The sequence below is a fragment of the Anabrus simplex genome, chromosome 14, assembly GCF_040414725.1.
Source record: "Anabrus simplex isolate iqAnaSimp1 chromosome 14, ASM4041472v1, whole genome shotgun sequence".
Classification (NCBI taxonomy): Eukaryota; Metazoa; Arthropoda; class Insecta; order Orthoptera; family Tettigoniidae; genus Anabrus; species Anabrus simplex.
The window spans coordinates 74,263,490-74,286,360 of NC_090278.1; positions in this window are offsets into that span (position 1 = coordinate 74,263,490).

Genomic DNA, 22,871 nt, shown 5'->3' on the forward strand with positions numbered 1-22,871 from the left:
AGCTTTAGAAATGTGGTGTTACAGAAAAACGCTGAAAGTGAGAGGATAGATCGAACCAGAAATGAAGAGGTACTGAATGGAATTGGTGAGAGGAGATCGATTTGTCTAAATTTGACGAGAAGAAGAGATAGAATTATAGGACACATCTGAAGACACCCAGGACTTGTTAATTTGGTTTTTGAAGGATTTGTTCATGGCAAGAACTGTAGGGATAGACCAAACTATGAATATGGCAAGCGGATTAGAGCTGATGTAAGAAGTAGTAGTTACATAGAAATGAAAAGAGTAGCACAGGATAGGGTGATAAGGAAGCTGCATCAAACCAATCTAGCGAATGATGACTCAAAAAACAACAAAAATCTCTTTTGTTAGAAATATACTTTCCCTGCACTTGGTTTGGTGATTACCAGAGCCTTGGGTTTTTGGCAGTAAAGTATTTGCTGGCGAGATGTAGTGTTTACAGTCGTCTGGTATGGGCTAGAATAAATTTGTTACTTTCATTGATCTGTCTCAGTCCCATCCTTGGCTTTGACAGTGTGAAAGTGACTGAGGTATGAGCGGTGCTAGTAATGCCATTCCTTATGCAGCTAGTCCCTGCTATGAATGGTGTAAAAATATCACTCATAGGGTCGGTTGGTGCATGCATTTCAGTGGGCTTGGCAGACTGATATGTAATAGCAACTTCTGGCTCGGTGAGGAAAGCAACGGGAAACTACCTCACTCCTCACTTCCCTAGTGTGCCTCTTCAGTGACACCTAGGCTATCTATGACAGCTGTTGGCGGAACTGTGGAGGATCAAACCAGCCTTCGGGCTGAATACCCAACATACAACATAAGAAGGTCAGAGTGCACACTGACTCAAGCGAGTAGCAAGTATACTCTAGCCTCACAACGGTTATGCTATGAGCATTGCATAAACGTTAGGGGTACGGCCATTGAGATCCCCTAGAATATATTTTACTTTTGTTACATTATGTAAGAACGCGCTGGACGACACTTTCTACTAACGAAATTAGTTCGCATTCCAACCTGTCACTGTCTAAAAAAGCCGTGTTTTAGACTAAGTGGGGTGGAGTGGTCAGCTCTACGTCCAGCTGTCCTTGTCCTTATGGACTAACAGGTGTTGGACCATGTGGAGTACAGTGATACTGTGATCAACCTCATGAGTGCTTCCTGCCCACTGCATACGACGAGTAGTGGCGTATACTGAGGGCTACCAAGGCTATCAGAGAAGTCCAAGCCTCAAATGCGAAGGCTGGAAATCTAAAGCACATTCTAATGTAAGCATCTGACGCATTGTTCCATTTACAAACCTTGGAAGCAATGAGAAAAAGCGTCGCACGTATTTCTGAGAACAAGGCTTCGGAGACTGATATTGCAGCCCAGACTCTCGTCCCTCTCCAGTCGACTCACCTCACGCGGCTTGCTACTGTATGCTTGATAGATGCGGGGACCGGGGAGGATAGGTGTGCTAGGCTTCGGTCCGCCAGACCACCAATGCTAACTATCAACCATGCGTTACTCACCGTATATACTTCCTCACCTCATACTTCTGACTTAATTATATAGATAACAGAGTGCTGGTATCTCACTCTCGTTTACTTGTACATTCTTGTAGGAATACACAGCAGGGTTGCTGTTATAGAAGTAATATAGCTTTATTGTTATACGTAGATCTGCTAAAATGAAATGCAATCTTTCAGGTTTAGTGTTCTCTTTTGTTGGTTGGAATCGAACCCGTGATCATGGGTCGGACACCACCACTGATATCCCGAGGAAACTAATTAACCAGTGAATGATGTGTACGACTCCTGTAAAATTCATCATTTTAATTTAATAATGATAATAATCATAATGGTGCAATGCATCTGTATAGGTTTGGTGGTGATCTAATGAGGATGAAATGAAGGGTGAAGACGTCATAAACACCCAGTCCCCAAGCCAGTGGAATTAACAGTAACTCAGGAGCAGGTTGATTCTGAAAATTGAACCGGGGCCATCGGACCAAATGCAAGCATTCTATCCATTTAGCCACAAAGTCGGACTTCAATTTGCTAAACCTTAGGCTACCATCTCGGCTGATCCGGTATTGAGTATTGGCAGTGGCAGAGGCCGGAGTAATAGCTTGTGAAGCGGCCTTGACAACACAGCAGGCTTCTCTGTTGTCTGTTGGCTGCAGCTCAAAATGCTGAAGGCTTCACGTTCACTAAACCAACTATCGAAATGGGGTAACCTAAGTCTATTGTTAGTCCACATCTTGATCCCAGCATACGCCACTGAATACGAGGGCAAGCTAGGGTGACTGCCTGATAAATTCTTATGCGCTTTAAAAATACTCACCCCTTCCTCATGAAGGGTTTTCTTATAGAGCAGATTAGGAATATGGGCACTGCAGCATCGACTGTTTTGGAAATTTACATACCCACCTAAGTAAAACCACGCTTCGTCTGAGCAGAGAATGAGATTGTGATGAATTTCTCCGTCATGCACTTTATATTCGAAATCTATTCACTAAATCTAATCCCACTCACAGAATAACCCGGTTTAATTTCTTGCACCAGAGTAAATTTGTTCGGATTTCTGGTAACTTCGTAGCACTTTATACGGACATACAGGAGCTTCCACCCCCACTCCTCCCAGTAACAGAACTACCTAAAACGTACAAGAATCGAACACTTAAACTTATGCTCAGAGAGCGCTAACCACTAGCCGGGGTGTTGAACTCTACGCTGATAAAACCAGTAGGTTGTAAGTGACAACTTGCGAGTCCCTGAAGTAGCTCTCTAGAATTAGCTGCATAAGAGTAATGTATAGCACCCTTCTTGCCCGGTAACCGTTTCCTCATCTCCCCAAACGATTTAATACAAGGTAGAATAATTTTCAGAAGATTGATATAAAATCTGAGGGGTTTCCAGGAGAAGAAGCCGAGGAAAGGTAATAACATTTGGACGCAACAAAGGAGGCAACACCAAAGTAAAGAAATGAAGAACTATTGGAAGTCAAGAAAAGAAGGGTTAATGTGAATGCAATGTAATAAGGTTTCATGTTTACGTTCGGTTTGTCTTTAAAGCTCATGGTGAATGGTTCCTACCATTTCAACATTTATGGAAGCCGTGAATAAACTAAGATTATAATACCAAAAATTTCAGAAATAGCTTTCACGGCCTCAGATATTAAAATCTCGGGAATAGAAGCAGCTTTTGGGTGGTTAGGCCGTGTGCGTTAGCAGAGGGGTGTGTCAGTCCAAATAATGAGCCCAAATGGACCGTCTGGACGAAACTCTGCTAACGCACACGGCCTAACAACCCAAAAGCTGGTTCTGTTCCCGAGATTTTAAGATTATAATAGCACCATTTTTCGAAGTGGCTACTACGATAGATCATGAATGTTGTGAGTGAAGTGTTGGAACGTGGGCTGGTCGAGATTGCATCCTCGATGTTATCTTGTTTTTAATGCAGTCATTGATCGTTTGAACTGACTCGTGTAGGAAGCTATCAGTTCTTATCAGAGTGCCGTGATATTAGGAGCAGCCCCTTGATTTATGACAGGTACATATTACTTCCAGGAGGAAATGGCTACATCGTGATGAGCGCAAAACCACGTTTCTCGCTTCCTCTTCTTCTTCTTCTTCTTCTTCTACTACTACTACCGCTTTTTCCACATCTGTGGGGTCGCGGGTGAGAACTGTGTCGCACATGTGAATTTGGACCTGTTTTACGGCCGGATGCCCTTCCTGACGCCAACCTCATATGGAAGGATGTAATCACTATTGCGTGTTTCTGTGATGGTTGGTAGTGTAGTGTGTTGCCTGAATATGAAGAGGAAAGTGTTGGAACAAACACAAAACCCACTCCCCAAGCTAGAATAATTAATCAAACGCGATTAAAATCCCCGATCCTGGCGGGAATCGAACCCGGGACCCCTGTGACCAGAGGCCAGCACGCTAACCATTTAGCCGGACAAAGACACATCTCTCCCTTTCAGAGCGTAAAGGGCGTTACGAGAAATGATTAGGTGTAACAGAAGCACCTCAAAAACCTCTTTCTATCGGGCGAGTTGGCCGCGCGGTTAGGGACGTGCAGTTGTGTGCTTGCGTCCGGAAGATAGTGGGTTCGAACCCCACCGTCGGCAGCCATGAAGATGGTTTTCCGAGGTTTCCCATTTTCACACCAGGAAAATGCTGGGGCAGTTCTTTAATTAAGGCCACGTCCGATTCTTTCCCACTCCTAGGTCTTTCCTATCCCATCGTCGCCACAAGACCTATCTGTGTCGGTGCGACGAAAAGCAAATAGCAAAAAAAAAAAAAAGAAATCTTCCTTGTTTTTCCATCATCTTTATTTGTGATTTTTCACCGATTGAAATAGTTACAGATGGATAAAGTGCTTTTGTTTACTGTGTTATAATGTCGTCATTTCGCCTTCTTTTGGGTATAGTCATGGGCGCCCGCAGGATCTTTTCCAGGGGCGGGGGCACATTAACAATTTTCTTGAATATAAAAACCAATATAACGTCAGCAACATTAAATTGTTTACGGAAATGTCCGGTTATAACAGTTTATGAAATAATCTGGTATGATATTAAACAATTGAACATCAACCTTTTTAGTATTCCAGGGGGGCAAGGGCCCCCCTTGCCCCCCTTCCCCCCTTGCGGGCGCCCATGGGTATAGTTATTTTATTGTAGCTGTTCCAATTAATTTTGTATGTTCTTTGAAGTTTTGCAATTCTTTCTTTGTTAGGTTGCTGATTTAACCCTGCTGGTTCAATAATTTATTATTTTTCTTCCTCCTTCGTTTTCTTTAGAGCGAATTTGAACTTGTTCGATGGCTTGATGGTTTTCGCCTTCTTATCCTCTCAAAATCTCTTCATGAATGCACTGTGTTGCATCTTGCGTTCTGTGGACCACTTCCTACCAGTCTTCTTTTTTAGGTTTATCCACGAATTTGTACTTGGCTACTATTGTACTAAGGGATCCGCCAATAGGAGCGGTTGGGAATTAGTGGCTGGGGGAGGGGGGATATATATGTAAACTGAAAAATAAGTTACAAAGCGGTAAGTTTTTGATGCTCTCTGAGCGAATTTCGACAGAGAAGTAACGGTTGACAGTCTACTAACTTAAGTGCGGCAATAATAGTTTTTGAGATTTTGATTCAATATTATACAATAAAACTTTCACCAAAGAAGCAATATTACACAAGTATTACAATTGAATAGAAGTACGGTGTGATTATACAATTAATTATCACTTAGTATTTGACTGCACATTAAGAAACTAACAGACACTAAAGAGACTGCCAGACTTACGAATTCAATCGGCAAGTGGGTAAATTATACCCCAGTGTCCATGACCTTGGAAAAATAATATACCCCTGCTGTCCTTCTTCACGGGACATGCAAAGTCTCCATTATTTGCTATGGCGCTTTAGAAATCGGTTAGCCGCGACAGACGTCATTTTGTGCGTATTATTGCTAATAATTATGTTAATAATTAAAGAAAATAATGGAGAGAATGAGCTGATAAGAAAACAACATGGCTTGTCCAATTTGCTTTTTAAAATTAATTTCTAATTTCAGCTGGCTAAAATGGAATAAAATGTAATGTTTTCTCCACAAAGTGGTGGTGGTGGGGGGGAGGGGAGTGGGGGTGGCGGCGAATGCTCCCAGTCGCACCCCTAATCGCCGTCACTGGGCTCCACGATCTTCTATTTATTATTATTATTACTACTACTATGTGTTAAGAAATATATATTTGCATTCTACAATATATCAAACCTAATGAGTCCTGTTCACCAATTCCATTTCATGTTTCCGGGCGGTTCTCTTGTCAGTTGTAAGACCTTCGACATGACACTGTGCCTCAAACTATAATTCGTGGATGAGAATAATCCTGGGAGCCGCGGATGAAATTCACAACCGGAAACACTTAATCCGCCATGACAGGCGGACATGAAATGGTGCTGATGAAATGTATATCAGGTGTCCCGCTGTGAGCAGAATACCAGTAGTAGGCAGATGTGACCCAAGCTGTGGAAGTATAGAATATAATACCCCCATACCCTAGTATCATTTATTGGAACCCATTTGTGTGATATAAGCATTACATTATCTTTATTACAACTATTTATCTATCACTACATGAAATCACATATATTATTTCAGTAGTATAGATCTCTTTTGCGGCGCTCACAACTAGGCGATCGTGACAAATGAGCATTAAAAAGAAAGAGAATAGACATTAGCAGTGACGAATTGCACTCTCATTTCATAAATATCGATAATTTCTTTAAAAATGAATGTAAAAATCTTGAACGAAGTGTGCGATTTGCAAATACTGTTGCTGTAGGAAAATACGCGCCATTATTGCTGTTCACTTCACATTTTGGCCACTGGGACGCCTGTTTTATGTCATTATAATATGCTATGATTGTCAGTTAAGAAAATGATAGTAAAACTAAACATTACTTCCGAAACATTCGTCAGTATAATAATGCACTTGCAATTGCTTCCGTTCAAGTGGATACCATAAATGTTAAACACTCAAAGATTACATTAAGTGATAAGTAAGACTGTCTAATATTGCACTGATTTGTGTATTCATTAGTTCATGAGTAGCTCACCAGGAGGCTACTGCACCACATACTTAATGAACATGCGAGATTTCTGTTGTATACAAGGGACTTGGTATACAGTGACACAACATAAAGTTTATTGTTTCAATGATTTGATAGCTGCTGCGGCGGGTTGCGGAGCTTGTAGGCGCAGAGCTTGCGATGCGGAGGACACACACAACAATTTCTCGCACGGGTTCCTTAGTATTATAATCCTAATAGTGATTATATCTATTTCACATGTTAGCACCCCCTTTTAAATGTTGAAAACACTTGTTAGCAGACAAAGTAAAGGTCTTCGTTCCAGCCCTCTTACCACTTTTCAAGTTTCATGGCAGAGCCTGGAATCCAACACTGTTCTCCAAGAATGGTTGCTAATCACACTAACCACAGAGGTGGACAACATGTATCTTAACCTTCGTTATTTTCGTTAGTGCTTTTTTCTAACTTCTTCTGCTACGTATCAAAAAAATTCTTTAATCCGTTCTTTGTGTCATTATGTAACAATTGTACAGAATTATTTTTCTCTTCCTAACTTTGTTTTATGTTCCCTAAGTAGATACGTAACTCTGATTGCATCTGTCGCCATGCAAAATCTCAATAGATGCTCCTCTTCCATTATTTCTCCACAAAATAAACAGCAGCTCTCACTCGGACCCGTCTTTTTATATAACCCCATTACCCATCGTTTATTTATTTATTGCACACTACAGGACTTAGTGTCCCAATTATGTTGCCACCACGTTCAAGAAAGTACAATTAACATGGTGGTACTTATATCTAAATGAAATTGTACAATTTTATCCAATATCCTTTAATGTTAATTATCAAATGTTGAAGTGTGTTTCTAACAACTAAAGAACCTTATATTAATGCGGTGGAATAATACATAATAAAGTAAAATGACAAAAGAAATGAAGCAATACACGTACAGGCATAATATTATAGAACTTCAGATTACGACTTCATACAATTGCGCGAAGAAGTTCAGTTACAAACTCGCTCATTGGCAGACTGAAGTCAAGGCCATTATTTTTCTGAATGGCACGGTTGAAGATACTACAGAGCCTGTTCTTCGGGGAGTTATGTGCATATGTCCTGTTTTTTCATTTAAAATGTTAATTTATTTCTGGAATTGAAACGAAGGGCATGGATATTTAAGAAAGACGGTGATTCTGGATTATCTATAGGCCTACATAGTTTAAGATTTAAAAAAAATAAATTTTACTGTATCCTTCCGTCTGCGAAGTTTTAAACTCTCCACTCTGAAATTTAAAAGGGTATCACTATAAGGTACCATACGGGGATAGCAGCCAGTTTATTATATTGTAGGTATTTTAATTTTTTTTTTTTGCAATTTTTCAATCTGATAGACGTATGATTGACACCTAGGGCTCCATGCGATGCTGGCTTATTCTACTTTTGGTCTTACAGATGAATGCAATTTTGTGTGTTTTTGAAGGGTTTTATTTTCCTATAATGGATCCTAGGGTGTTGTATGACTCAGCTACCACTTTCAGTATACGCAAATTGAAAGTAAGCTCGTGGTCGAATAAAACTTCAAGGTCTTTCATCTCGCAAACCGATCGTAAATCACTGTCACCTAGCTTGTAAGTGTAGTGGACGGGAGTTTTCGTTCTGTTAAGCGACATCGATACACTTATCAGACCTCTCGGTTCTCTGTCTGGAAACCATTCTTTATTGACATTTTTTTGAATAATTTCAGAGAATTACGATAATGTCTTTTAGAATTACATTCTGCCACAATCATATGCTTCGCAATATCTTTCACTAACAAGAATGGTCTCGAAAGAATGATATCCATATAAACCAGAGTAAGACGCAGGTCATGAAGTTTCGGAAAGGAGGAAAACGGTCATGAACGGAAACATTCACCTCCAGAAACAAAAAAATTCAAATATTGAAACTGAAAAATGATTTCATACATTGTATTTAGCGGTGACTCTATAAGTCACTGGATTCACTTTCACATTGAAGATAGAACCGTGGCTGCACTGGAGATTCTCACTCTCAAATCCCTTTCACTAAGAACAGCAGTTTCATTATTCAAGCTTGAACTGGGTGAGTTGTCCGTGCTGTTAGGGGCGCGCAGCTGTGAGCTTGCATCTGGGAGATAGTGGGTTCGAGGCCCACTGTCGGTAGCCCTGAAGATGGTTTCTCTTAGTTTCCCATTTTCACACCGGATAAATGCTGAGGATGTACCTTAATTAAGGCCAGGCTACTTCCTTCTCAATCCTATGCCTTTCCTCTCCCATCGTTGCCATCCCTATCTGTGTCGGTGTGACGCAAAACAAATTGTAAAGGAATTCAGCTTAAAATTGCACCAGTAACATCGTATGCATTTGAAGTAATATGATCATACCTTTCATACAGAAATCTGAAAACTTTAGACAGAACTAAAGACAGATAAATAAAAAGAGCACTCTCAATCTCAAAGTTTTCACCAAATCTAGACGAACGACTCCAGAAAACTTCAGAAATAGATCTAGAATTCCTTAATACTCCCGCCATGAACAATGATGAATGGAAAGCAGACAATTTTGAGCTACTACATCTCTACACGAGAGGAGAAATTCACGGCTTTATCACCATATTTATAATAAGAAAGCTTTTCACCATGCTTGTACCCTGCTTAGTGATTATCTACGCATTTACTTGTAGACTGTTTTCTGCTTTTAATATTTGTAATACCAGAGTAGTTTGCATAGTTTTGACGTGTAGATCATTATTCTTACAAATATTTACTGATGCACCCATATTAACATTTAAGCAGTATTGTTCATTGTTCGAATCATTTGAATCGGCACGGGCTACGCAGCTCAGCTGTTCAATGTTCCCGCCAAATGTGTCAAAGTTCACACTTTTAAAAGTAGCACTACCGGGCGAGTTGGCCGTGCGCGTAGAGGCGCGCGGCTGTGAGCTTGCATCCGGGAGATAGTAGGTTCGAATCCCACTATCGGCAGCCCTGAAAATGGTTTTCCGTGGTTTCCCATTTTCACACCAGGCAAATGCTGGGGCTGTACCTTAATTAAGGCCACGGCCGCTTCCTTACAACTCCTAGGCCTTTCCTATCCCATCGTCGCCATAAGACCTATCTGTGTCGGTGCGACGTAAAGCTCCTAGCAAAAAAAAAAAAAGTAGCACTATAGAGATTATGTCTTCTATCTATTCGGTCTTATCCTCCCTCAGGGTGGGGACGGCACAATACACCGACGGTACCCCCTGCCTATCGTAAAAGGTGACTAAAAGGGGACCCAGGGTCTTACCAGTTGGGCGCGCGGTTGGCGAGGACGGGTCCGCTTGCTGAGTCCTCCCATTGCTTCCAGTTACTTGTACCAGGATCCTGACTTTCATCTATCCTGTTCGACCTCCATTGGGCAACTCTTGTTCTTTTTCGACCCCGACGGTATTAGAGCATTCAAGTCCTAGGTGTCTTTCAGTTGCACGCCCTTCGCGGTCCTTGTCTTCTTTCTTCGTAGTGTTGGATCTCTTGATTTTTTTTAATCAGTTACTTTACGTCGCACCGACACAGATAGGTCTTATGGAGACGATGGAACAGGAAAGGGCTAGGAGTGGGAAGGAAGCTGCCGTGGCCTTAATTAAGGTACAGCCCAAGCATTTACCTGGTGTGAAAATGGGACAAAACGGAAAAAACGGAAATCCATCGCCACGGCTGCCGAAAGTGAGGTTCGAACCTGCTATCTCCCGAATGCAAGCTCACAGTTACGCCACATTTTCCCTCTAATTAATGTTAATAGAGGATGGTTTTCCAGTTTGTACTTTTTCTTAAAACAATAATCACCACCATCACCACTTCATCGCATCGGTTCTTCTATTACAAAGTGAATGTCAGCTTACCGTCAAATAAAACTACTCATATTCACACCTATTTGAAAATACAGCCTTCTTCTCCTTCCGCGTTTCCCACACCTATGGGATCGCCGCGCGTGCGAACTCTATCGCTCAGGTAAATTAGGTCTTGTTTTACAACCGATTGCCCTTCCTGAAGGCAATCCTATATGGAGGGATGTGATCACAATTTATTGTATGTTATTGTGACGGTCGATAATGTGGTGTATTGTGTGAATATGAAGAGGAGAGTGTTGGGACAAACACAAACAATCAGTTCGTGAACAAGAAGAACTACTCACACGTAATTAAAATCCCCGACCCGACCGGTATGGAACCCGGGACCTTCTGACCCGAAGACCTCGTCGTTGACCATTCAGCCAAGGAGTCGGACTGTTTTCAAATTAAATACATAATATTTTCATTGTGAAATCAGAGGTTAAAACTTCCGTTAGAAGTCGATATTTCTCGTGTGCCACCCACACAATAGCGAAGCAGTAAAACACGCTATTTTATTTCCAGTTGCTAGGGCAACATTATAAAATGGCCCATTTATTCTCAAAGGGAATTAAAAAGGCAAACAAACGAATTACGAGACGCGAGAGAAACACTTTTCTATTTATACGCAAATGTTACTGTCGAGAGCTGATAATTGCCGGTCAGACTTGTCATTAGCTCAGACATCCGGCCTGAGTGACATTCATATTGTCGCATCCAGGCGCGCCGATTTCGGGTAATTATTGGAGGGGGGGGGGGCACGGATTAACAAGAACACAGTCATGTGAAATGAGGAACAACTATTAACGCAAACATTCCTATATAATGACAATATTCACAAACCACGGCCGACTTGATGCGTCGCTTTACCGGCCTTGACAATCGGCTCCACGCACTGTAATCGGAGTAGTTTCATAGCTCGATACGTGGCGCTGGCGACCTACGTTTTTACGGTAGAAATGCCTACTCCTCTATGGTAAAGATATTGACTTTGATTGCCGATTTATCGTAATTCAGAGGTATAGAGAATGTCACATACGTTAATACTGTTAAAATTATTAATCCTAAAGACTTCTTTCGTTGATATTCCCAAAAATAATGTCGTGAAATGAAACTGTGAAGAGGTAGTGTAGTCCAGCTGACGTTCTGGGACGACTTTGATGGGCGATTTATCTTAATATAGAGGAATGAAGGAGTATGTTACATTGACTAATACTATTAAAATGATTAATCATAAAGGCTATTTTCGTTGATATTTACCAAAATAACATCGAGAAATGAAACTGCGAAGAGATGGAGTAGTCCAACTGATGTTCCTTAACTGTGAGGAATAATATTAATTCCTTTTATTCTTCATAGCATTTAGATACATAGCAGAACTTACCACAATACTTTTGTCTTCTGATGTTAATCTTGACATTAAAAGTCATTGTTCGATTGGAGTTTTAAAATTCTTCAAGTGCTGATGTTAGGAGAGGGGCGTGGTCTAAATATAAAAGTCTTATTTTTCTACTTAAATATTCGGTGTATAGATAATATAACTATTTTGACTCAAACATGTTTAAATTTTAATTTCAATATATGTAGTTTCATATTACATTTCATTCATATCTTGAACTAGAATTTTCAGTAAAAATTCAGTGAGAAAAATGTATTTTGAGAAAATACTTGACAAACTGTCTATTGCACAGGTAACACTTAGCTTCAAACGTTGGACTTGCTGTCATAACAGTAATGGTCCCTACTTGTCAGTGTTTAAATGTTAAAGTTCAGATTATCTTGGAAGAAAAGAAAGTGTTGTGTTGCTGTCATGTGGCAAATATGACCAATAAAAGAGAGTTTTGGGGTAATAAATACCCGAAAATAGAAACGGAAAACTAAGTTGAAAGGGCTAATTCAAGGGTGGTTGTAGGGAGTTATAATACAATCTTAGGTGTTTCAGTCATCCTTGTGCTTATGTTGTCATATTATCTCCACTTTATACTAGTTGTTCTAAAGTGAAACTGACGTTTGAAAATGAATTTGTTAAGTAAATCTCAACAATATCAGAATTAATCAGTTTATTGTTTCAAAGATTTGAACGTAGTGTTCTCAGTTTTGTGTCGGCTTGTTAGTTGTAGTGGGAGGCAGTAAATGATTTCTGAAAAATGCAAAAGCTCTGAAGTGATTTCCTGAAATGAAGACTACAGACACCAGAAGAAGCAGAATTAGTGTTAGGGAGAAAGTTATCGCGAGAAATAGGTTTGAGCCACTCCTTGGGTTTGTCCTGCTCTACAGGGAATTCGCGAAATGATAGTGTCCCTTCGCTTTTTTTCCTGTTCGAAGTACAAAAAGGGCGCACAGTAGCTCATGTGCCAATATTTCCAAACAGAGTTAAAGAAAAACAAATCACTAGACTACACAGTAATTTAAAAAATAATTAGCGCATAAATTAGAATTCTTATTTAGGTCGAAGTTACGGCGAGAAATCTCTTTGAGCCACACATTCCATTTGTCCGTGATTGCAGAAAATTTCTGTTCGAAGATCAAAAACGGCGCACAACAATATCACATATTCCAAGATTTGTAAACACAATTTTAAAAATCAAATCACCACACTACACAATAAAAAAATAAACTAATAACAATCAACTTTCAATAACAAGCCAACAAACACCTCATTGCGAAAACATTACCAACACTTACAACAGCAAAACAATATAAATGAAACTGGTAATGCGGTAATTTGCGGTATTCAGCTTCCTGTCAGTGACTTAGTATGCCAGCGCTCCAACGGCATTATGGTGAAACTTTCCAGTTACAGCTTTATGCTGGGCTTCACAAGCGATTGTCAAGGCCGGTATAAGGAGCGCAGCGAGGGATCCAGTCGGCCGTGTACAAACAGAAAAACAGAACAATAATAGAGCTTATTTCTCAAATACATTTTTGAACGAATGTTGTCTACGGAGTTTTCAGTAATATTCACACTAAACAGAAAAATAGAACTTCATTCGGAAATAATTATTTTGTAGGAATGTTTTATGTACGAAGCTATAAAAATAATCACAGTTAAAAAATGAGAACTTGCTTCATAAATATATTTTCTTATTAAATGGCTTGCCGAGCTCGATAGCTGCAGTCGCTTAAGTGTGGCCAGTATCCAGTATTCGGGAGATAGTGGTTTCGAACCCCACTGTCGGCAGCCCTGAAGATGGTGTTCCGTGGTTTCCCATTTTCACACCAGGTAAATGCTGGGGCTCTACCTTAATTAAGGCCACGGCCGCTTCCTTCCCACTCCTAGCCCTTTCCTCACCCATCGTCGCCGTAAGACCTATCTGTGTCGGTGCGACGTAAAGCCAATAGAAAAAAAAAGAAGCTTATTACTGTATATTGCGCATTTCATAATACGAAATGTGAAAAGCTCTACCACCTAATGTACAGCCTGAACAGTCTGCATTGGGAAATGTAGTTCTCTGAAGGAATACCCGCTTTCTGATCTAATTTCTTGTTATAAAACCGTCTACCACCTTCTCCAGATTTAACGCCTTAGCAACCCCCGAAGACTACCAAACTGCTCGCTCTTGGGTGCGGGGAGGGAGGGGGGCAAAATGGTACTCTGCTTCCCTAACATCATTTTTGGGGGCCATAAATCGCCGTACCTGATTCGTATTTTAGAGGCTCAATAACAATTCATTATTTATCAACATGCACCAGTCCCTGTTATGAATGGTGTGAAAATGTTGGTGTGAGAATGGTGGGTCGGTTGGTGCATGCATTTCAGTGGGCTTGGCAGACTGATATCATCAACATCATCATCATCAACATCATCATCATCATCATAATCATAATCATCATCATTATCTAAAGGCTTTGCCATGTCTCTGCAACCATTGATCTCTTCTCTCTGCGATCCTTTTCATCTCTCCATAACCTTGGCATCCCATCATCTCAACAGCCTCTTCAATGATCTTCTTCCGTTGTTTCAATCTGCCTTTCTTTCCCATCACCTTGCCTTCGAACAAGGTCATTATGCCGGAGAATGTGGCCAAAAACTGACGCTTTTCTCCTTTTTATCTTTGTTGTTAAATATCTCTGGGTGTTTATTTCTCTAAGCACTGCTTCATTAGTTTTCTTCTCAATCCAGCTAGTTCTTGTTATCTTCCTCCATAGCCACATTTGCACTGCCTCTAGTCGTTTCACGTCCTCCTTCAAGAGAGTCCATCCTTCACAGCTTTCTTTTTTTCAGACTGCTATATAATACTAATAATAATAATAATAATAATAATAATAATAATAATAATAATAATAATAATAATAATAATAATTACTACTTCTGGCTCTATGAGGAAAGCAGCGGGAAAATACACCACTCCTCATTTCCTTAGTAAGCCTCTTCAGTGAAGCCTAAGCTGGCTCTGTGTGTGGGGGTGGTCTAATAACACCCACTCTATCCCCTGCCTGTCGTAAGAGGTGACTAAAAGGGGACCAGGAGCTCTCGACATTGGAACGTATCTTAGTACCACGGGGCCCTTAGCTGAGTCCTGGCAGTTATTTTATTTACTTGTGGCAGTCTTTGATCTATCCTATCCGACCATCCTGGGTCAACTCTTGTTTTTCCGAACCCGACGGTATTAGAGTACTCGAGGGCTGGGAAGTCTTCCATTTTTACGCCGTTCGTGGCCCTTGTCTTTCTTTAGTCAAAGAACTATCGAATTATCAACACAAAATCAAACCGGGGAAATGCAGGAGTTAGTTTGGTAATGAATAAGAAAATAGGGCAGCGGGTAAGCTACTACGACCAGCATAGTGAAAGAATTATTGTCGTTAAGATAGACACCAAACCAATACCCACCACAATAGTGCAGGTCCATATGCCTACTAGTTCAGCGGATGATGAGGAAATCGAAAGAATATATGAAGAGATAGAAGATTTAATACAATATGTAAAAGGTGACGAGAATCCAATTGTGTTGGGAGACTGGAATGCAGTGGTAGGCCAAGGAAGAGAAGGTAATACAGTAGGAGAATTCGGATTGGGACAAAGGAACGAACTACTCATTCTACCCTACATTATGCATCGTCACAGAGGGAGGCGGCCAGTCGTAAATGGAAACTTTGTAGTAGCAATAAAAAGGAGTCGTACCGCAGGAAGTAAAAGTTAGAGAATATTGAGCGCGATCAAATTAAAGAGTAAAACTGAGGCATAAGGGTTGGATAGCCGTCTTGTGATAAAACGGATTAGCATAAACTGAGATTCAAACCAATCACAGTGTGTGCACTGATAATCATAAAAAGGGATACTGAATGGATACACTTTGCTCCATAAGGAGAAATAGGAGCTACATTAGCTTAGATACAAGTGAACTGTTTGGATTGTACCAGATAGGTGTCACTGACATTATTTGTGTGAATGATCAATACCTAAAGGCTTCCAGATGGCTCCGAGTTCATCTTTCATGTTGGTTTAGGCTCCCCAGAATACGAAAGCCTGTGTGTGCCGCCTGAAGTGACGTGGTTTCTCGTTGTCGGTTACCACTTGGGTTAACATTCATGGGTGAACTATCCAAAGAGTTTTTCATTAAAACTGGCGTCAGAAAATGTGATGGACTGTCCCCAGTTCTATTCAGTTGCCTGTTAGAAAAGGTCATCTGAGAATGGGGAAAGGAATTAGCCTGAAAAGGGTTACAGAACAAAGTTCACATTGGAGGCTCAATAAACGGCACGAGAGTCAACTGCTTTGCCTTCGCCGATGACATGACAATCCTGTCAAGAAGCATAGAGACAGCTGCGGAATAAATAAACATGCTGAAAGAGCAGGCGTATAAATGTGGCCTCAAAATGTCTTGTACATAACCAATATCCGAACAGCACCTCAACTCCTAAGAAAAAGTGGACAGTTTCAGATATCTTGGTGAGATAGTGCAGATGAAAACTTGTGATAAAGAAACTAACACCAGCAGGCGATAGAAGATGGCCGCAGCTTTTCGTAGAACGCTCGTCCTGTATAAGAAAAAGGCAATCTCAAGGAAGGCTAAGCTACAACACAGTGATGAAATCAGAGTGTCTGGACGCAAGTGGATACCTCAGAATGACAGGATGGACTGAGAGAAGCAGAGAAGTACAAGCGCAAGATCCTTCGCAAAATAATGGGTCCTAAGATAAAAGATGGACAGTGTAGAGTCCGAGGAAGAGAAGAACTATGCAGAGAACGATTCGCAGTAAAGAGTGTGAATGAGTGAAGTCAGGCTTCATTAGTTCTTGGACGAACTATTTAATTTGAACGATTCGCACTAAAGAGTGTGAATGAGTGAAGTCAGACTTCACTAGTTCTTGGAGGAACTACTTCACTCGAACGATTCGCAGAAAAGAGTGTCGATGTGTGAAGTCAGGTTTCATTAGTTCACGAACGAACTATTTCATTTGAACGATTCGTAGTGAAGAGTGAAGTCAGGGTTCGTTAATTCTTGGACGAACTACTTCATTTGAACGATTCGCAATAAAGAGTGTCGATGAGTGAAGTTAGGTTTCATTAGTTCATGAACGAACTACTTAATTCGAACGATTCGCAGAAAAGAGTGTGAATGAGGGAAGTCAGGCTTCATTAGTTTATGAACGAACTACTTCATTCGAACGAATCGCAGTAAAGAGTGTGAATGAGTGAAGTCATGCCTCATTAGTTCATGAACGAACTATTTCATTTGAACGATTCGCAATAAAGTGTGAATCAGTGAAGTCAGGCTTCATTAGTTCATGAACGAACTATTTAATTTGAACGATTCGCAGTAAAGAGTGTGAATGAGTGAAGTCAGTATTCATTAATTCATGAACGAACTACTAAATTCGAACGATTCGCAGAAAAGAGTGTGAATGAGTGAAGTCAGGCTTCGTTAGTTCATGAGCGAACTACTTCATTTGAACGATTCGTAGTGAAGAGTGAAGTCAGGGTTCATTAGTTCTTGAACGAACTACTTTATTTGAACGATTCGCAGTTAAGAGTGTGAATGAGTGAAGTCAGGCTTCATTAGTTCATAACGAACTATTTAATTTGAACGATTCGCAGTAAAGAGTGTGAATGAGTGAAGTCAGGCTTCAGTAGTTATTGGACGAACTACTTCATTCGAACGATTCGCAGTGAAGAGTGTGAATGAGTGAATTCGGGCTTCACTAGTTCATGAACGAACCACTTCATTCGAACGATTCGCAGTAAAGAGTGTGAATGAGTGAAGTCAGACTTCATTAGTTCATGAGCGAACTACTTCATTCGAACGATTCGCAATTCGCAGTAAAGAGTGTGAATGAGTGAAGTCAGGCTTCATTAGTTCATGAACGAACTATTTCATTATAACGATTCGTAGTGAAGAGTGAAGTCAGGGTTCATTAGTTCTTGAACGAACTACTTCATTTGAACGATTCGCAGATAATGAACGGCTGATGGAGTCAATAAGGAAACGACGACTGAAGTTGTACGGACATCTGTTCAGGATGGATGCAACTCGACTAACGGAGGAGATTTTTAATGTATTGGACAACAGATCTAACGTCTCGGATAAATGGTTCAAGGAAGTAATGAAGGAACTCAAGAGCATTGGGACTGAATCAGGAGGAGATTTCTAACAATTCAAAATACAGATAAGTGATTCACAACTTTAAGAGCTTCCACGATGAGCAACAGAAGAGAGAAGACAGGTGGCCAGAGAAAGAATACAACATTTTTGAGCTGCAAAAAAGGCTTCCAGAAATGCCTTATAGTTACTTGACGTGGTCTCTAATGGCCCTAAACGAGAATAATAATAATTGAAGCATGATTTAATAATGGCCCCATTACTCATTCCAATGAGGTCAAGAATTGAAGATATAATATAGGCCTATACAATCACGGATTAAACAAACGTGGAAAGTCCCAGTTACGCACATCTCTTCTTCTTTCAACAGACAATAGACAATGAAGTTTAATACCTTTTTCCAAGAACAGCAACAAAACATCTAAAGTTAAATCCATCTCGAGACAAGACAGTGGCTTAATACGAATGGAGTTTAAATATTCAAAGCGCGTGGGATTTACATGTTTTAGAACGAACAGTTCTTTTCTTAATTTTAATTTTAAATAGCAGTCTATGTATAGGAATTATTACAGTGACTGTTGAAAGTATTCAGGCGCTGAAGACACGTTGGTCAGGAAATTCCAACTCCGTGTTTGAGGGCTTGGGAGCCCTAAAGCATCGGTTTGTCTGACGAAAACTGACTCCCACTTCTCTCTGTCGCTACGGCTGCGATGTTGCTTGGTTGTTGCGCTAGCCTGCAAGGAAAAAATATATTAAGGGGGAAAGGGGAGTGAGGCAAGGCTGCACTTTGTCCCCGCTCATTTTTCAGTATTCATATAGAACAGGCGGTAAATGAAATCAAAGAAGAATTTGGAAAGGGAATCTCAATCCAAGGAGAGATAATCAATACTTAGGTTTGCCGATGATATTGTTATTTCATATGAAACTGCAGAAGATCTGGAGAAATTGATGAATAGTATAGACAGAGTCCTAGGGAAAGAGTACAAAAATAAATAAGTCCAAAAGTACTGGAACGGAAATTACAACAATCTATGAAAATGAAGAATTATTGGGAAAGGAGGAAAGCTCAAGAAATGTCGATTCCGCGTGCTCCTAAGTGACCCATTCGCGAATAAGAAGAAGAAGAAGAATATAATAAGAAGAAGTGCAGTCGGATGAAGTCTGGTGATGCAGGAAGTATTAGATTAGGAAATGAAGTCTTAAAGGAGGTAGATGAATATTGTTACTTGGGTAGTAAAATAACTAACGATGACAGAAGTAAGGAGGACATAAAATGCAGACTAGCACCACCAAGGAAGAGCTTTCTTAAGAAAAGAAATTAGTTCTCTTCGAACATTGATATGGGAATTAGAAAGATGTTTTTTAAGATTTTCGACTAAAGCGTGGCAGTCTGTGAAAGTGAAACATGGACGATAACTAGATCAGAAAGAAAGAGAATAGAAGCTCTTGAAATGTGGTGTTGCAGGAGAATGCTGAAGGTGAAATGTGTAGATCTAATCACGAATGAAGGGACACTAAATCGAACTGCTGAGAGGAGGTCGATTTGACTAAATTTGAGCAGAAGAGGAGGTAAAATGTTAGGATATATCTTAAGACGCCCAGCAATTTTCATACCAGACAAATTCTGGGGGTGTGCCTTAATTAAGGTCACGGTCGCTTCCTTGTCACTCCTACTCCTTTCCTACCCCATCCTCGCCATAAGACATATCTGTACCTGTGCAACGTAAAGCAAATTGTGAAAAAGAATCAAGCCCCAAATTTTTTGAAAAATTCTAAAAGCATATGATTTGTTTGATAATAATTACTGTGAAGCACTTAGACAACTAACCCCCTGTGAGTAGGGTGTATAGAATAACACTCACAGTATCTCTTTCCTGTCGATAGAGGTGATTGAAAGGACGACCAGGGACTTTCAGCTGAGTCTTTGCATTGCTTCCATTTTACCTGTGTCAGGACCGGGCGAGTTGGCCGTGCGCGTAGAGGCGCGCGGCTGTGAGCTTGCATCCGGGAGATAGTAGGTTCGAATCCCACTATCGGCAGCCCTGAAGATGGTTTTCCGTGGTTTCCCATTTTCACACCAGGAAAATGCTGGGGCTGTACCTTAATTAAGGCCACGGCCGCTTCCTTCCAACTCCTAGGCCTTTCCTATCCCATCGTCGCCATAAGACCTATCTGTGTCGGTGCGACGTAAAGCCCCTAGCAAAAAAAAAACCTGTGTCAGGCTCCTCACGTTCATCTATCCTATCTGACCTCCCTTGGTCACCTCTTGTTATTTTCTGATCCCAGCGGTATTAGAGCACTTCAGGCCTGGGGATTCTTTCATTTTCACGCCCTTCGTGGCCCTTGTCATTCTTTGGCTGATAACTTCATTTTTCGAAGTGTCGTATCCTTACCACTCTTTTTACTCTGATTAGTGTTATATATAGAATAGTTGCCTAGTTGTACTTGCTATTAAACAATAATCACCACCACCTGAAACAATTATACAAAAAAAAATTACGATTGTTTTAGAAATGTCGCCTAAATTTTATGGAGCCCTTTCCTGTAAAATTTTGACCTGACTCCAGTCATATTTCAAAGAGAACTGATAAAAAGTGCAATGGCTAGGAATGGGAAAGAAGCAACCGTGTCCTTAGTTAATGTTCAGCCCCAGCATTTGTCTGTTGTGAATCTGAGAAACCACGGAAAACCTCCATAAACGCTGCGGACAGCGGGATCCAAACTCACCAACTCACTCGGTGCCTGAAGCCAAGCGCGATGGATGCCCACCTCTCATACCTTACGTGCTAAGGAAAAACAAAATCACGAAAACGTAGAGCGAATATCCCCCTCCACTAGGCTCTCACAACTTGTGATGTATGAGGAGCGTTTGAGGGATCCCGCCTGAGTCTGTCATCGGTTCCAGTACGCTAATGTGAAATTTTGTGTCGCACGAGTTTGTTGGCGAACTGGATGGTAACGACACGGGGTTACTACGTTTTCAATACCTCATCAAATTCAGCACTAATCAAATTAAGCCACTAAATTGGGACAGAACTACGCAATCTGGCTTTTTGTTTTAGAAAATGTACCTGTAATTTCGTTGATGGGATAAATCAATGAATTTTCAAGTAATTATCTCTGTTGTTTATTGTACGAGGGCTATAAATAAAGTTCCGGCAATATAGTCCAGACACTCGCAGGATATCGGGCAAGGGCACATAGGACATGGGAGCGGTCAGGTAGCGCTGTTTTCGATGTATGGGTTGTATTTGACGGGCATCCACTTGGGAGTGTTGTTGCCGTGTGGAGTTGAAGTGAAGAGTGTCGATTTCACCGCTCTAAAGAAGGTTTTCAAAAGGCACGGGCCTATGAACGTGAATCAAAGCGTGCGTCGAATGAATGACATAACCCAGGTTCGCAACGTCCACGGAAATTTCGACAGGAACCCAGTCGGGTGAAGCTTATGTTGATTCTGGCATACAACTACGAGGGTGTTATTCTTAAGCGTGCTGTGCCTGAGGGACAAACCGTCAACAGTGACTACAATTGCCGATTTATGGGGGTGATATCTGCGTCCGGCTATGCTGCGCGAACAACCAAACTGGTCGTGTCACATCAATGTCAAGATTTTCAATCGGCCAGTCTTTCAATCAATCAGTCCATACTGATCTGCATTTAGGACAGTCGCCCAGGTGGCAGACTGCCTATCTGTTGCTTTCCTAGCCTTTTCGTAAATGATTTCAAAGAAATTGGGAATTTATTGAACATCACCCTTGGTAAGTTATTCCAGTCCCTAACTCCCCTTCCCATAAAGGAATATTTGACCCAATTTGTCCTCTTGAATTCCAACTTTATCTTTATATTGTGATCTTTCCTACTTTTAAAGACACCAATCAAAGTTATTCGTCTACTAATGTCATTCCATGCCATATTTCCACTGACAGCTCGGAACATACCACTTAGTCGAGCAGCTCGTATTCTTTCTCCCAAGTCTTCCCAGCCCAAACTTTACAACATTTTTGTAACGCTACTCTTTTGTCGAAAATCGCTCAGAACATATCGAGCTGCTTTTCTTTGGATTTTTTCCAGTTCTTGAATCACGTAATCCTGGTGAGGGTCCCATACACTGGAACCATACTCTAGTTGGGGACTTACCAGGGACTTATATGCCCTCTCCTTTACATCCTTACTACAATCCCTAAATACCCTCATAACCTTGTGCAGAGATCTGTACCCTTTATTTACAATCCCATTTATTTGATTATCCCAATGAAGATCTTTCCTTATATTAACAGCCAGGTACTTACAATGATCCCAATAAGGAACATTCACCCCATCAACGCAGTAATTAAAACTGAGAGGACTTTTCCTGTTTGTGAAACTCGCAACCTGACTTTTATACCCGTTTATCATCATACCATTGCCTGCTGTCCATCTCACAACATTATCGAGGTCATTTTGCAGTTGCTCGCAATCTTGTAACTTATTTATTACTCTGTACATAATAATATCCGGAAAAGCCTTATCTCTGATTCCACTTCTTTACTCATATCATTTATATACAGTATATAAGAAAGATTAAAGGTTCAACGGTGGCATTGGGAGGTCTTGGAACTCCCTCCTTACTCACCGGACATGGGTCCTTGTGACTTCGATCTGTTTCCGAATTTGAAAGAACTCCTCCGAGGCCGCCGATTTCCTGGCGTGTCATCTGTACTCTCCGCAGTAGGACGCTCCGTCGCTGTCATCAACAGAGAACGCCCCTTACCAACGGTCCCCAATGGCTTCCCGACATTTTGCAAAAATGTAATAGACTTCCCGGGCAACTACATTGAAGAAACGTAATACAATTGTACTTGTCAGTTCTATTAATA